The sequence below is a fragment of the Phacochoerus africanus genome, chromosome 3, assembly GCF_016906955.1.
Source record: "Phacochoerus africanus isolate WHEZ1 chromosome 3, ROS_Pafr_v1, whole genome shotgun sequence".
Taxonomy (NCBI): domain Eukaryota; kingdom Metazoa; phylum Chordata; class Mammalia; order Artiodactyla; family Suidae; genus Phacochoerus; species Phacochoerus africanus.
The window spans coordinates 9028207-9042300 of record NC_062546.1 but is presented as its reverse complement, the minus strand read 5'-3'; positions in this window follow the sequence as shown (position 1 = coordinate 9042300).

Sequence of the window (14094 nt, the reverse complement as noted above, 5' to 3'; positions counted from 1 at the left end):
AGAATGCTTTTAAATGTGGCTTAAACAAGGAAAATTTGAATTATCTCTTCAGTAAGAAGTCTGGGTGCTGAGGAGTCTAGGTTTGATACAGAAGCCCAGGATGTGCCAACCACAAATACTATAATCCCAGTGCTAGAAAAAGACAAGAAGCTAGTGGATATTCAATAAAAACATATCAAGTGGTGGGTGGATGTATTGATGAATGAATGAATAAATGATAAAATCTTTCAAATTTCATTTAATTTTGTCCCCACAGTAGGCAAGAGAGGACAGCAATAAGGGGGTTCTTGGTAGTAAAATGCTCTGGTTTGTCAATTTATGGATATGTATATCACTTTACATATGGGGAAAGTGAAACACAAAAATAGAAAGTTACATATTACTGTGAATTTTTTTTAGGGCCACACCCATGGCATATAGAAGTTCCCAGGCTAGGGGTCAAATTGGAGCCGCAACCACTGGTCAACACCGCAGCCACACCGACTCTGGATCCGAGCCATGTCTATGACCTACACCACAGCTCATGGCAACGCCAGATCTTTAACCTACTGAGCGAGGCCAGGGATCAAACCCACATCCTCGTGGATACTAGTTGGGTTCGTTAATCACTGAGCCACAATAGGAACTCCTATTACTGTGAATTTTTATGGTTTTTGATTGTCCAACATCCATGTGCCACCTTTTTGGTAACAACTCCTTAATTTTTCTTTGAGGATCCAACTCTCTAAAACAATGTGATTGAAGTTTTGCCCCCAAAGAGGGCATCTGTCCCAAGCAGGATTCTATGCCCCTGACTTCAGTGATTGGTTCAGAGTGAAGTGCATGTTAACCAGAATGAGCATGAAACTTCAACAGGTGCTGCCGGAAAAAGAACGTAGATCTGTCTCTAATAGCACCTGGTCCATAATATGTGCTCAGCAATTATTTATTGAATGAATGAGCGAGTGAGTGACTATATGAATAAATAGCATCTTCCTTTGTCAGATAGGAAGGGTCCTCAAGGACCAGCTGACCTAGATCAAGCACTAGAATCCTAGTCCCCTGAGAGCAAGTCCAAGGTAGTCTCTATTCCTCCTCCCTGATTACAGCAATGGAAATTCCCAATCTTCCAGCAGTCAGCTTCAGCCTCTGTCAAGGGCACCACTTGTTTTCCTCGGTTCGTCTATTTCCTTGAGTGCTTGAGTGTTTCCATGTCTTACAGTACATCGTGCCTATGCATGTGAATTGCGGTTCTTTTCATTTCCACCTGAATGAGGACGATACCAATGATCCTTTGCCGGATTACATGCCCCGAAAGGGACTTGGGTTTTATTCTGGCTCTACACCTGCAATCCTGTTTCCATTTCACATCTCTCACCAGGCACTTCTGCAGATCTCTCTACTGCACTAGCAAACCCTACCATGTGGGCCAGAACACATCTGTATTTCTTATTCCAGAATGCAGCTTGTAGCAATGCATCTGACTGGTTTTAAGAGGCTCGCTTGGGCAGTGGAGACATCTAGATCTTGGACATTCAAAGGAGACACCTCCAGGGCCCTTCAGTGTCTGTGTTTTGAGAATCCTTCCAGGTTGAGCACCAAGGAAATACTGTGTATTTCAGAAAGAGATGGCATCCAGGTGTAACTTGCTCAGCTGGGCTCCATCTCGGAGTTTCGAATAAATTCTGCAGCTAGGGTGGGTCCCAGCCCTTGTATTCTCTTCCACCCCAGCAGGATGCTGTGAATCTCAGCCATGGTTGTGTGGGGATGATCTAAGGATGGCTCCTTTTGAAAATGTTCCTGAAATCCTCCCCTGCTAGGGAAACACAAACTACTTTATGCCATGCGGAGCATCATGGCAGAGAATATTTAATTCAAGCTAGTAGCTATCCAAACCACTGTGCTGCATGAATTCAGCCACCAACCATTAATTCAAAATCAGATGGCAGGAATTTAAAGTAATATAGATATTTGTTAGGAATACATTTTTAAAAAATATTTTTAAGTTTGAGAACTCACTCTGCCGCTTACTCACTGTGTGGCCTTAAACAAGTGACTGAAATTGGTGGTTCTCAGATGTGGTCCCCACATCAGCAGCAGCAATATCATCTGGGAATGTTTGGAATGAAAATCTTGGAGTCCCCACCTCAGACCTTCTGAATCAGATACTCTAGGGAAGGGAGTCGGCAATCTGCATTTTAACAAGCCCCGCAGGTAATTCTGATGCACCCCAAACCTTGAGAACCATTGTCTTAAACTACCCAATCTGAGTCTCCTTATCTGTAAAATGGGAGAAATATTATTTGGCCTCATAAGGTTGTTGTAAGGATTAAATTCAATAGGTTTTGCATGTAAAGCACTTAGCACTGTGTCTGGTACTTCGTTTGCAGTCAGTACAGGACAGCTGCAATCAATGTCATTGCTATCATCGGATTTCTTTTCTGGGTGGCCAGTGAATTAGTCCATGCCTCTGTGCATCTACCTGTGAAATAGCGAGGAGCAAAGATGTTTAATATTAATCATTATAACGATAGCTAATTTATTGAACGCCTACCCTGGGCCAGTCACTTGGCTAATCACTTCATAAACACGGCATTTGATCTCATTTTAAAAAATGCTAAAAGAGTGGTGCTGTTATTGTTACTAACTTGCCCAGAATAACACAGGTAGTGAGTGGAAGAGCCAGAAAAAGGATTCAGAGAGTGAGTCTCCAGAGCCTGGGTTTTAAGCAGACCACCATTCTGCCACTCCAGAGTGGTTTGTAGAAGGACCTATGGAGTGGCCATTTCACACCTATGGTCTTATTGCAAAAATCAGATACTCACTACGACATATGCATTAACATTATTGCTATCGATTAATTATAGAAGTCTCTGGAACAAGTTTTTGGTTGAAAATTTTTTTTTTCAAGAAACCAGAGGCAAAGAGGACCTTGTTGCCATTCTCCATGAAGTTCTTCATGATTCTTAATTTCTGCCAAGGCGCACTGGTCATGTGGTCCCCATGGGGGATGTTTTGCTGATGGCAGAACAAGACAGTCCAGCATCTGTCACCAGGGTTGTTCTTTCAGGGTTACACTTTGAGGCACTGATTACCTGAGCCCATAGAATACATTCAAGTGTCCATTAGAGGAAAAAATCAACTAGGGAAAAAAAAATGCTTCCTTTACCTAGAGAAGGTAAATCTTCAGACGAGGATTAGAAAGAGGAACTGTGGAAACGTGACCTGTAATTACTGTTAAGTAAGTAATAAGTAGTTGTCCTTATTAATGTGGGCTGGAGGGCCAAATGATAAATACCAAATTTATACCATTGTTCAATACTCCAAAAAATTCCAGCACATAAAATATCAGTGACCTCTTATGAAACAGTTTAAAAATGGATAAAATTATACGTATATCAAAGGAACAGCAGAACAGACTGCCGATTTTGTAAAATAAATATATTTTAACACCCATCAAAATGATTTTCTAGGGTAAAATATATGTTTACTCAGTGCTGTGTTCATTTCACCTTAAAGAACTTTTGAGGTACAAATAGGCCAGGAACAAAACCCTGCAGGCTTTCTTATTTGAATGAAGCTAATAAGTTTGTCCTTCATTTGAGAATTTCTGCCTAAATCTTCGAAGCTGCACCTCCAAGATATTGTAAGACGTTCCGTTTAATGTAAAACTTCCCTGTGTTCCCATCAACACATGGGTGTTAAAATGACAGTATCAACAATAGCACCACTGAGCAAACACTACTTTTGGCTTCTGCCTTTGATTTAATTTTTTTTCCCCCTCTTCGTAGCTCCACCCCAGCTAGCTCTTGAAAGGCCTTCTGTTCTGTCAGCCATCATGACATCTGCTGGCGGAGACAGGAAGTCATAAATCTGTAGGTCGCCTCTCAACCAAACCTTGTTAATGCTGCCATTTATCACAGGGGCTGGGGTGCCATCTCTGGAGGGCTGGACGCAGAGAGTCCATTTTCTCCCATACCCCTTTCCCAAGAGAGCAACCATTTTAAAAACAGCCACTTTTTCATCTCACATTTGCAGACCTGAAAGTCAGGCAGATGCACCGTGCAGCTCTTGGAAAGGAGCCACGATTCCAGGCAACAATGGACTCGACTGGATGTTTCAGAGCTGAAGGCAGGCGGTTCTGACCAAGTTCTGTCCCTCCTTGTTTTCAATCGGCCTCTAACCGCATCCAGTAGAGGAAAGGAGATTTCCTCCCTCTGAGCTCCTCCACCTCACACTCCTTCTTTGAGGGCAAAACTTGCTGCTTGGGGAGTCGAAGGAGGATTATTGAAACTTGGAGTTACTTTTGTTCTGAACTAATTCAGGACAATGTCCCAGTTTTATTTCTTAGGAATTCTTTGTGCCCTAAGCCTTGATTCAAGACCTGGGCCTGTGCAGGATTTATTTTAGCTTTTTCTCCTCAAAGCATGGTCTCTGGAGCAGGCACATCAGCCTCATCTCTTCGAGCCTGAAAGAAATGCAGCCTCCCAGGCACATTACAGACTCACTTGATAAGAATCTGCATTTGAAGCATGATCCCTGGATGATTCTTCTATATATAAAGTTTGTAAGGTTGTACTCTACCTTGGACTTCTCAACCTTGGCCCTTATCAACATCTGCGGCTGGATCAGTCTTTGTTTGCAAGGGCCTTTCCTGCTGGATGTTTGCCAGCCTCCCCGGCCTCTACCTCCTCAATGCCAGTAGCACAACCCTGAATTGTGACAATCAAAAAATGTCTCCAGAGAGTTCCCACTGTGGCTTAGCAGTAACGAACCTAACAAGTATCCATGAGGTTGCAGGTTTAATCCCTGGCCTTGCTCAGCGGGTTAGGGATCTGGCATTGCCACGAGCTGTGGTGTAGGTCGCAGACATGGCTTGGATCCCACATGGCTGTGGCTGTGGCTGTGGCGTAGGCCTGCAGCTGCAGCTCTGATTCAAGCCCTAGCCTGGGAACTTATATTTGCCACAGGTTCAGCCCTAAAAGGGGCAGGGGGACCTGTCTCCAGACATTGTCAAGTATCTCCTGGGGGGGAAAAGCACCCTTCTGAGCCCATGCAACTCCCAGTGTAGTCTGTGAATTCACAGGATCTTGTTAGACATACACCTTCTCAGACCCCACCGCAAACCTACCACATCAGAAATTTCTCAGCATGGGCCACGGGAATCTGTTTTAACTCTGTAGGAGATGATACACAGGCTAAAGTTTAAGAATTGTTAAGCCGTGGAGTATAAACAGAGAAAAGCAGTGCGGTGGCTAAACGTTTTGTTTTATAGAAGTCATGCTGACTGCAGCATTACTGAGAGGAAGTAATGCATATGGTTGACTATATAAGCTAGAGCCCTGTCAGGAGAGTTTGAATCCAGGTTCCCTGTGTGCTCTCTCTGTAACCTTGGCTGAGTGACCTGTCCTCTCTGTGCCTCAGTTTCTTCACATGTACAATGGGGACAACAAAAGCACTTTATCTCATCAAGTTGTTTTAAGGATTAATAAGTTCTTATTTTAAAGGAGTTAGAACAGCATGTGGCACCACATGCTTTATAAGTGCTTCTACTATTATCATCATTTCTGTAATTTGCCTGTCTTTTCATAGGTTCTTAAGTCCCCTAAGAACTAGGCAGGTGCTTCATTCCTTGCTGCATCCCCAGCACTAGGCTGGTGCCTGGCGTGGAGCGGGTGCTTAATGACCCTTAGTGTGAAAAGAGGATACACCAAAGGAGAGAACTGGGTGCTGGCAGGAGCTCCCTGCCGCCCATGGCTTGGATTTGTGCCACTCTGTCTTGTTGTACTTTCTACATGAGGCTCGGAGCGTCCCTGATTGGCTTCTGTAAATTGGCGCCCTTGCAAATGCGGAGGATTGAACTGATGTTAGTTTTATCCCTTAGTGCAGATTAGATTAAACCTCAGATACAGCTGAATGGACTATATGAACAGTAGTCAATCAAATGCTTATAAAAAAAATGGAAAAGCTAAAAATGTGGGAGTACTTTCTACGCTCCCGATGTCATGCTAAATATTTTATGTTAGGTCACACAGTCTCCTTTGAGCCCCTCATGGTATCGATGATATAATGGCCTCCATTTTACAGGTAGGAATACTGAGTTTCAGAGAAGCTAAAGAGCTTGCCCCAGGTTACAGTCTTTGTAAATAGAGAAAGTGTATTTTAAATGTAGGTCTGTGTGACTCCAAAGCTACATTCACCTTTCTCTCCTGATACCTACTTGGACTGCACACAGTGACCCTATGTCCACAGTTTTTGTTTTGTTTTGTTGTGTTGTGTTGTTTTGTTTTTGTTTTTGTTTTTGGCAATTCTAATTTCAAACATTCCGCTCCCATTTTATGCTTAAGTTTTGGATCACGTCTTTCATTTTGTTTAAAAGCTTGAGCTATGATAATAACGAGAGCTCTATTCTACACCCCTACTAGAGGTCTAATGAGGAGAGCCCCCTGCCCCCAGTGAGCACACTTGTGGGGGAAAGGGGACACCGACAAAATCAGCAAATAAAAAAGACTTGTAAGTAAGTACTAAAAACATTATAAACAATAGGACTAAAGCAGAGAGCAACTACAAGAGGCATGGTGTGAGGCTTTCAAATACGCTGAGCATTTGATAGATAATTATTGAAGGTGTGCTGTGTGCCTGGAACTGTGCTAAGAAGTGGAGACACTGCAGTGCATAAGGCAGTCTTGGTCTTTGCCTGTGGGAAGCTCACAGTTTGGGAGATTCCAATCTTACAGACATTGCCTGGTACTCGATCTGCTTCTTCATACCCCAGTTGAACTGTCTGCAACTGTGGCTCTTTGCCTGCAGGGAAGGCCAGGAGAGGCCCTCATCCCATGAGAGGCAGGAACTGGTGGATAAATACTCCAGCTCTCTCCTGCTTCAGAAGGAGTACCTCAGATGTGCATGGTCTGTTACACCGACCCTGGCGTCCCCCCAGCAGGAGTGCGCTCCAGTTGCCCACAGTGATAACCTGCTTGATAACACGCTCCTATTAGCTGCATCCTTTTCCTATTCACTCTTCACTTCCTCCGGGAGTTCCCTAGGATTACCTCCCAAATATCCTATTTGTTCTCACATCTTTCTCTTGGGGTCTGCTTCTTGGGGAACCACAAGCAAGACACACAAGAGAATTTGCAACAGCCCCAAACTCTTCCACCATCTGAACCCTCTGGGTTCCTTGGCCGTGTTGGTCTTCCCAGCAATGGTTAAGGAGAAAAGACAAGCTGTAGTCATGGGCAAAAACAGCATCCAGGACAAGTCACTTTGACATAATCCTAGCAAGCAGGGGTGGAATCTCATGAAATTTTCAGGACAATAGGACGCTTAATGCCTAATCGTAATAGATAAGACATGCTCTGGATAAGACAGAAAGGTGTTCTCTGAGCGAATTATATCATTCTCTATTTGCTTCTGAGAGTTGAGGGGCACCTTTGGGCCCACAGTTCTAATGAGTCCTGGGAAGAAAGCTTGATGCACAGTTGAGGTGGCATAAAATATACCGGAGTCACGTGGTTTCCAGGCTGTTCCGGTCCTTACGTTCACTTAATGTCTTTCTGTGGTTAATGAAGTTGAGCAATGGATCACTGGGCCAGCGACTTGGTCTGGATTCTTCAGCAGCAGCAAAACACTGTCACTAACTGCAAGTCAACTCTAAGGAGAAATGTGATGTGTGTTCAATGGAACAGCTCCTGAAGCCCAGCCCGCCCACTTAGCAGTCGTCCATTTAACACGTACATAACGCTTAATTGCGCTTGCAAATCAAAGGAGTTTTATAAAAAAGACAGTCCAGTGACTTGTGGAGGATTTATCCTTAGAAGCAAGCTTGCCAGTGTCCTAGCATCCCCAAACTTTATTGTCATCCACCTTAACTGTTTTCAGAGAGCAAATTTCCATCTGGTAAAATAAGGCATAGTTGTCTTCTGTGTTGGTTGAGCAAACTCATTCTAATGGACTAGGTGTTTCAAAATGTAAATAAATGAATTAATTAGCATTTATCAATGACTGGAGAGAAAAATTCAAACTCCATATTACGACCAATGATGTCCTCCCCACTACCCTGCAATTTCACTCCTGCTCACCTTTCCTGCCTCATTTCTCCTCCCCCCACCAACCCCCCACTGGCTGGCTCTCTCAACCTGGGACCTGACAGCTGCATCCTTTGTGTTCCGGAAGCATAGAAATCTCATCTCTTCCAGTTTCCAGCCTTGGCTCCTGGTTGGCTACTTTGTGTCTTCTAGAGCTTAGTCTAGATGTTATATTCTTAGAAACGCTTTCCATGATGCCCACCTAAAGCGGGCCCTGCCCCCACTCTCTATCACAGCACCCTGCTTTCCTCTTCCTGTCACTCTGCACGACCCACCCATGATCCCTCTCCTCTGGCTCTCCCCTCCAACATGATGCTGTATCGGTCCCATAGGAGAGTTGAAAATGAACCAGAGATTGTGACCTTAAAGTTTTCACAAAACAGTTACTGGAAGAGAGATATCCTGAATGAGTTAAATGACAGAAGAGGAAGGCAATGAATTATATCCTCAAGGGCAAAATCGTATGGTACACTGGCTCTCAAACTTGGCCACATATTGGAATCATCTGGGGGCTTTGAAAAAATACTCCTGGCTGGATCCCGTGCTCACAGACTGATGTAATGAGTCTAGGGTAGGTAAGACTTGGGCACTGGGATTTTTCAAATCACCCCAATTGATTATAATATGCACCAAAGTTTGATAATACTGCTTTATTAAATTGAAGCATCAGGTACAGATAAAAAAAAGGTGCACAAATCACTTGCATGCAGCTGAATTAATTTTCACAGACTGAAACATTGGCATAAGCAGCACCCACGTTATGACCAATACCAGCCCCCCTGAAATTAGCCACACCCACTGTCAAAGGTAAACTACCTGATACTCACAATGAGTTCTGGCTGCTTCTATGCTCGTATATTTGGGATCATCCTCTACACTGAGTCTTTTTATTTGGGGAAGATATGGACTAGAGAAGTTTGAATCACATGAGATCCACCCCTGAAGCCTTCCTGAAAGAAGCAGTAGTTAAGGGAGACTCTGAAGGGGGCAATAGATGAGAGAGAGGAAAGGAAGGGAAGTTGGGAAGGGGAGGACAGCATCATTTGGAAAGACTGAAATGTTATGTAGCCCTATCTAATGAACGCCCTGAGATTTTTGAGCTTATTCTTCTTTGCAAGTATCCTCAGCTTGGTACTCAGTCATTCCACAAATGTTTACTGAGCACCAATTCTGTGCTGGACTTGAGGATTATATAGGTGACTAGAACTTATGCTTTAATTAGGGGACACAGATAATAAAGAGGCAAGTACATGAAGATACTTATATGTGGTTGTAGGTGCCATGAAGGATGAGAGAAGGAGTGGGTAGAAGGAGGTGCCATCTGAGTTGAGAGTAAAGAGGAAACGCAGATCTAGGGGAAGAATCTTGCTGGAGGGAAGAGTAAATACAAAAGCCTTGAAGCTTGTGTAGGAGACATGACAGTAACTAAGATGCTCAAGATTCTCACAGGCTGCCCCAGGGTCCAGCAATCAGGACAATGCCTTGCACAAGGTAGACATCAACAAAGAGCTGTTTTACTTGCACTGGATTGGAATCCAGTGGTAAGAAGGCAAACCACCCCCAAAAAAGAAATATGAAAGGTGCCTGAATGGGGCATTCACAGGGGTACATTGAAAAGGCTCTTCAACCACCTCTTTTTTTTTTTTTTTTTTTCTTTGTAGGGCCTCACCCATGGCTTATGGAAGTTCCCAGGCTAAGGGTAGAATTGGAGCCTCTGAGGCTGACCTATACCATAGCCACAGCAATGTGGGATCCAAGCCACGTCTGCCGCCTACACCACAACTCAGGGCAACACGGGATCCTTAACCCACTGAGCGAGGCCAGGGATCGAACCTGCATCTTCATGGATACTAGTTGGGTTTGTTTCTGCTGCGTCACAACAGGCACTCCCTTCAGCCACCTTTTTGAGAGAATCTAAGAATAGATGCCCTGCCTGTCCTTTGCATAAACAATCTCTACTAATTTGATTCACTGGTTACAAAATTCAGTCCTTGCACCAGGAAGGTTATTGTCCCTGGCACATTATCAGAATCACCTGGGAACTTTGAAAATTTCAGATTTTCTAGCCCCGCCCTGGGATCTAATTTAATAAGTCTGGGGTGGGGCCTGTGATCCTTTATCTAACACAAAGTAAAATCCCTGAGTGATTCTGATGTTGAGCCAGTGTGGGAATAAGTGTTCTGGAAGATAGGGTTGAGTCATTCCAGTCAGTTCATGCCTTTACACATCCTGAAGTTTGAATGTCGGATGCTAGGATGCTGAGTTCCCTGGAGACTTAAACATAGCATTATTCCAAGGTACCGATTCTTGGAAAAAGTTTCCAAAAGTGCCAGAGTCTGTGGTTTAGAAAAATGTTTTGCAAATTCTAGTCCTGCCTGTACCACCTTCTTCACATTTTGCCATCTTCACATCTCGCCTGAACCACTCTTTATTCTCTATCATTCCTTAAGTATATGTATTTTTAAAACTCATAAGCTATATTAACTTTAGATTACTACCATAAATGAAGAACAGTATCTTTCTCTAAGATGGAGGTAACCTTAAAGTGAATTCAATAAAAACAAGCCATTTTTTAAAAAAGTCTAGCCAAGTACTCTTGCCCTTCCCAAGCTTCTGAGCCAGAGTTGTGTGATTTCTTGGTTGAAAATAAAAGATAGCAAGTGATAAGCACAAAAGACATACTAGCACCAAACAGAGATTTTTCTCAGATTGAAAGGGAGTAATAACCTTTTCACGGAGTTCCTGTTGTGGCTCAGCGGAAACGAGTCTGACTAGCATCCATGGGGACACAGGTTCGATCCCTGGCCTCGCTCAGTGAGTTAAGGGTTCGGTGTTGCCATGAGCTGTGGTGCAGGTCACAGATGTGGCTCAGATCCTGTGTTGCTGTGGCTGTGGCATAGGCTGGTGGCTACAACTCCGATTAGACCCCTAGCCTGGGAACTTCCATATGCTGCGAGTTCAGCCCCCCCCCCCAAAAAAAAGACAAAAAATGAGTCACTAAGCAAAGTCAATGTTTTCACAATGTTAAGTTTATACCACTGAATGACATCTGGGTACCATTGTGTTATGCACCCCACCAGGGTAGCAAAAATCTTTTTTTTGTTGATAACCAAGCTATATACTTGAAAATAGTAACAGTAGGGAAAAAAACAAAACAAAACAAAACAAAAAAATCAAAGGAAGAACACTCCAGAAGTGTGGGTCCAAGAATGAGTTGGTAGCCAGCTAAAAGGAAGATTTTGCAGAAGGTATTGTAAGCTTCCCTTATCCTACCATATAACCAGCTATTGATAAATCGGGAAGAGTGGAGGTAAAATTCAGAGGAGAATCCTGGAGAGGGGCTGGAGAGATTCCGTAGCACAGAGTCATGTACTTCAATGTCCCTCCTGATGTACTCCAAGCCTGGGTCCTGTTCCTGAACACTCTCTTTCCTAGTTGCCAGTCTTTTGGATGTCATTTTAAAGACGCTTTCTGAAGGCAAGGATCCTATCTTACACATTCTAGCATCTCCTGTGCTCAGGGCAACTCCTGGCACCTAACACAGTAGATGTTTGTTGAGTGATTGAATGGACTGCAAATGCCAAATCAGCAGGTATGAGGCTTCTGCAGAATATGGCAGATTCAAGGTGAGCTTACTGCAGTCTTCATCTTCTTTTAGTTCAGACCTTATGTCTGTACCTCCTGATCCTATAACTGTGGTTCCTTAAGGGCAAGACTGAGGGGGTTTTACTCAATAAGCTCTGGTTCCTATCCCAACATTCTGTAAAGGTGTGTTGGGTAATTAGAATTAATTAGTGCTAATACCCTTTTGCTGACATCGGCAGGTATGACTTCTGCCTCAGTTGCCTAAGGACTAGGCTGGTATTGGGTGGGGTTGGTCATGGGTGGAGGCTGCTTGGGTGATTTAGGGTGAATGAATTAACAGTTTGCACTATATATGTGAGAAGGAGAAATGAGCATCTGCCTCCCTTTCGGGGATGTTAAAAATGATTAAACAGCACTTTGCAAACAGCGACAATAACATCTTGTGGCTGACTCATAGGATGGGCAAAGTTATGTTTCCTATGGCCCAAAAGAACTGTTGAGAAAAATATTTGTGGGACAGGTCGTCCTTGCATTCCCCACAAGTGAAGGCAAAGGTGACAGGAGGGTGGGTTGTAGGTGGAAGGCTTCCCAGGTCATACTGGTCAGGCCTCAGTTGCAGTGAGACCTACTTGGTAGGGGGGCAGGAGTGAGGAGTGGGCACAGGTGAAACCCGTCACAAGGACCACAGTAACAGTGTCATCCCTTAAATTATTTTAATTATTATTTTAATATCTAAACCCAAGTTGCCTTTATAGCTAGCAATTTGGGATATGTCTGATTGCAAAAGAACAAAGGCTTGCTTAGCAGAAGTTTTTAAAATGGAGCGAGCAGGAGATTCACTTGTGGGGTTTGGGGTTGTTTCGTCAAAATAGAGAATCCAGAGCCCTCATCCAGAAGTCTCTGATTTAGAATGTCTGGGGCAGTGGCCCCACCGGGTTCCGATTAGGAGAGTGAGGTGTGATTTTGTCTCCCAGGGAACAATTTTGGTTGACATGGCTGGGGTGGAAGCGCTTGGCGTCTACTGGGTAGAGGCCAGAGACACTGCTAAACACCCTACAATGCACAGAACAGCCTCCACCACGAAGAATTACGGCCCCCAAAGGTCAACAGTGCCAAGGTGAGGACAGCTTGTTCTAGAGTAAGGCCTACGAATGTGCATCATAACAGGGCTCCATAAACGCAGGTTGGCTTTGCTCTCCCTCGGCTCAGGTGACATCTCCTGCATTGAGGCTAGAGCTACCCTCTCTTTCAGACACTGTCATAGAACTCTCTTTTAACACATTCAAGGAGCTTATCATTCAAAAACAATCTTATTTGTTGGCTTACTTTTCATTCATTCATCACATGTTTTATGGGGCATTTACTGTATGTTGTGATCTTCGCCACCATTGGGGCTACAACAGTAAACAAAAGAAGCAAAAGCCTCTCCTTCCAACAGTACTTACACTCTAGAGAGGAAATTTGGACTATAAACCAAATAGAAAACTGCATATGATATGTGCGATGGTACGTTTGACCCTGGTAAGCCCAGTGGAGAAAAAGAAGAGATAAATGGGATGGGGAATGGAGGGGTGTGTGTGTGTAAGACTTTAAGTAAGGTAGGTCTCTGGGAGAAAGTGACATTTAAGCAAAGAAGGGGTATCTGGGGGCAAGCTGTCTGCCCCCCCCCCCATTAGCATACAAACATTAGGAGGACCAGGCTCTTCCCTTTCTCTATGGCTGCTGTGTCTCCAGAATAGGCACACAGTAGGTGCTCAATAAATGTATTTGAATGAAACAAAGCACTATGTGATTAATCTATCAAGGAGGCAGATGGGAGATTCTTGTTTTCATGACCATCCAGAGATTGGCAAGAAGGTGGGAGAAGCAGAGGCATTAAATTTCAGGGGGTGGGGAGGACATCTCTGTGGGCAGATTAAGAGATTTAGAGGATGGCGGTGATCACTCTTAAGGTGCCCACCCGCTTCACTCCCCAAAGCACACCTAAGTTCTCAGGCTCCTGTGTTGTTAAGGCTCCTGTTAATGGTCCTGCCGGTCAGCTCACCTGGCCCCCTGCGGCTCCTTCCATCATCCTCCCCCCTCTTCTCCGTCATCCCCTCCTCTCCCACCCCTCCCCCGAGGGGTGTCTGCTCGCCCGGTGGGCACGTCCTCGCACCAGCGAAGAGGGAAGAGGGCTCACGGAGGAGCCCACCCCGGGCGGCAAGCCCGGGTCCCCGCCCCCAGCTCCCCGGCGGGACACTGTCCCTTTAATAGACTCCCTCTGCCTGGCGCTCTGCGGCTGGGGAGTAAATTTCTCCCTGTCATCAGGTCGCGGGGAGAGGAGGAGGAGGAGGAGTTTGTTAATGTTCAGTTTGTTCAGCGGGATCGATGTTTGCTGGCATCGCCTCGCCCTGTCTTGTGTGTGTGTGAGAGTGTGTGTGTGCGTGTTTGTGTGTGTGTGTGC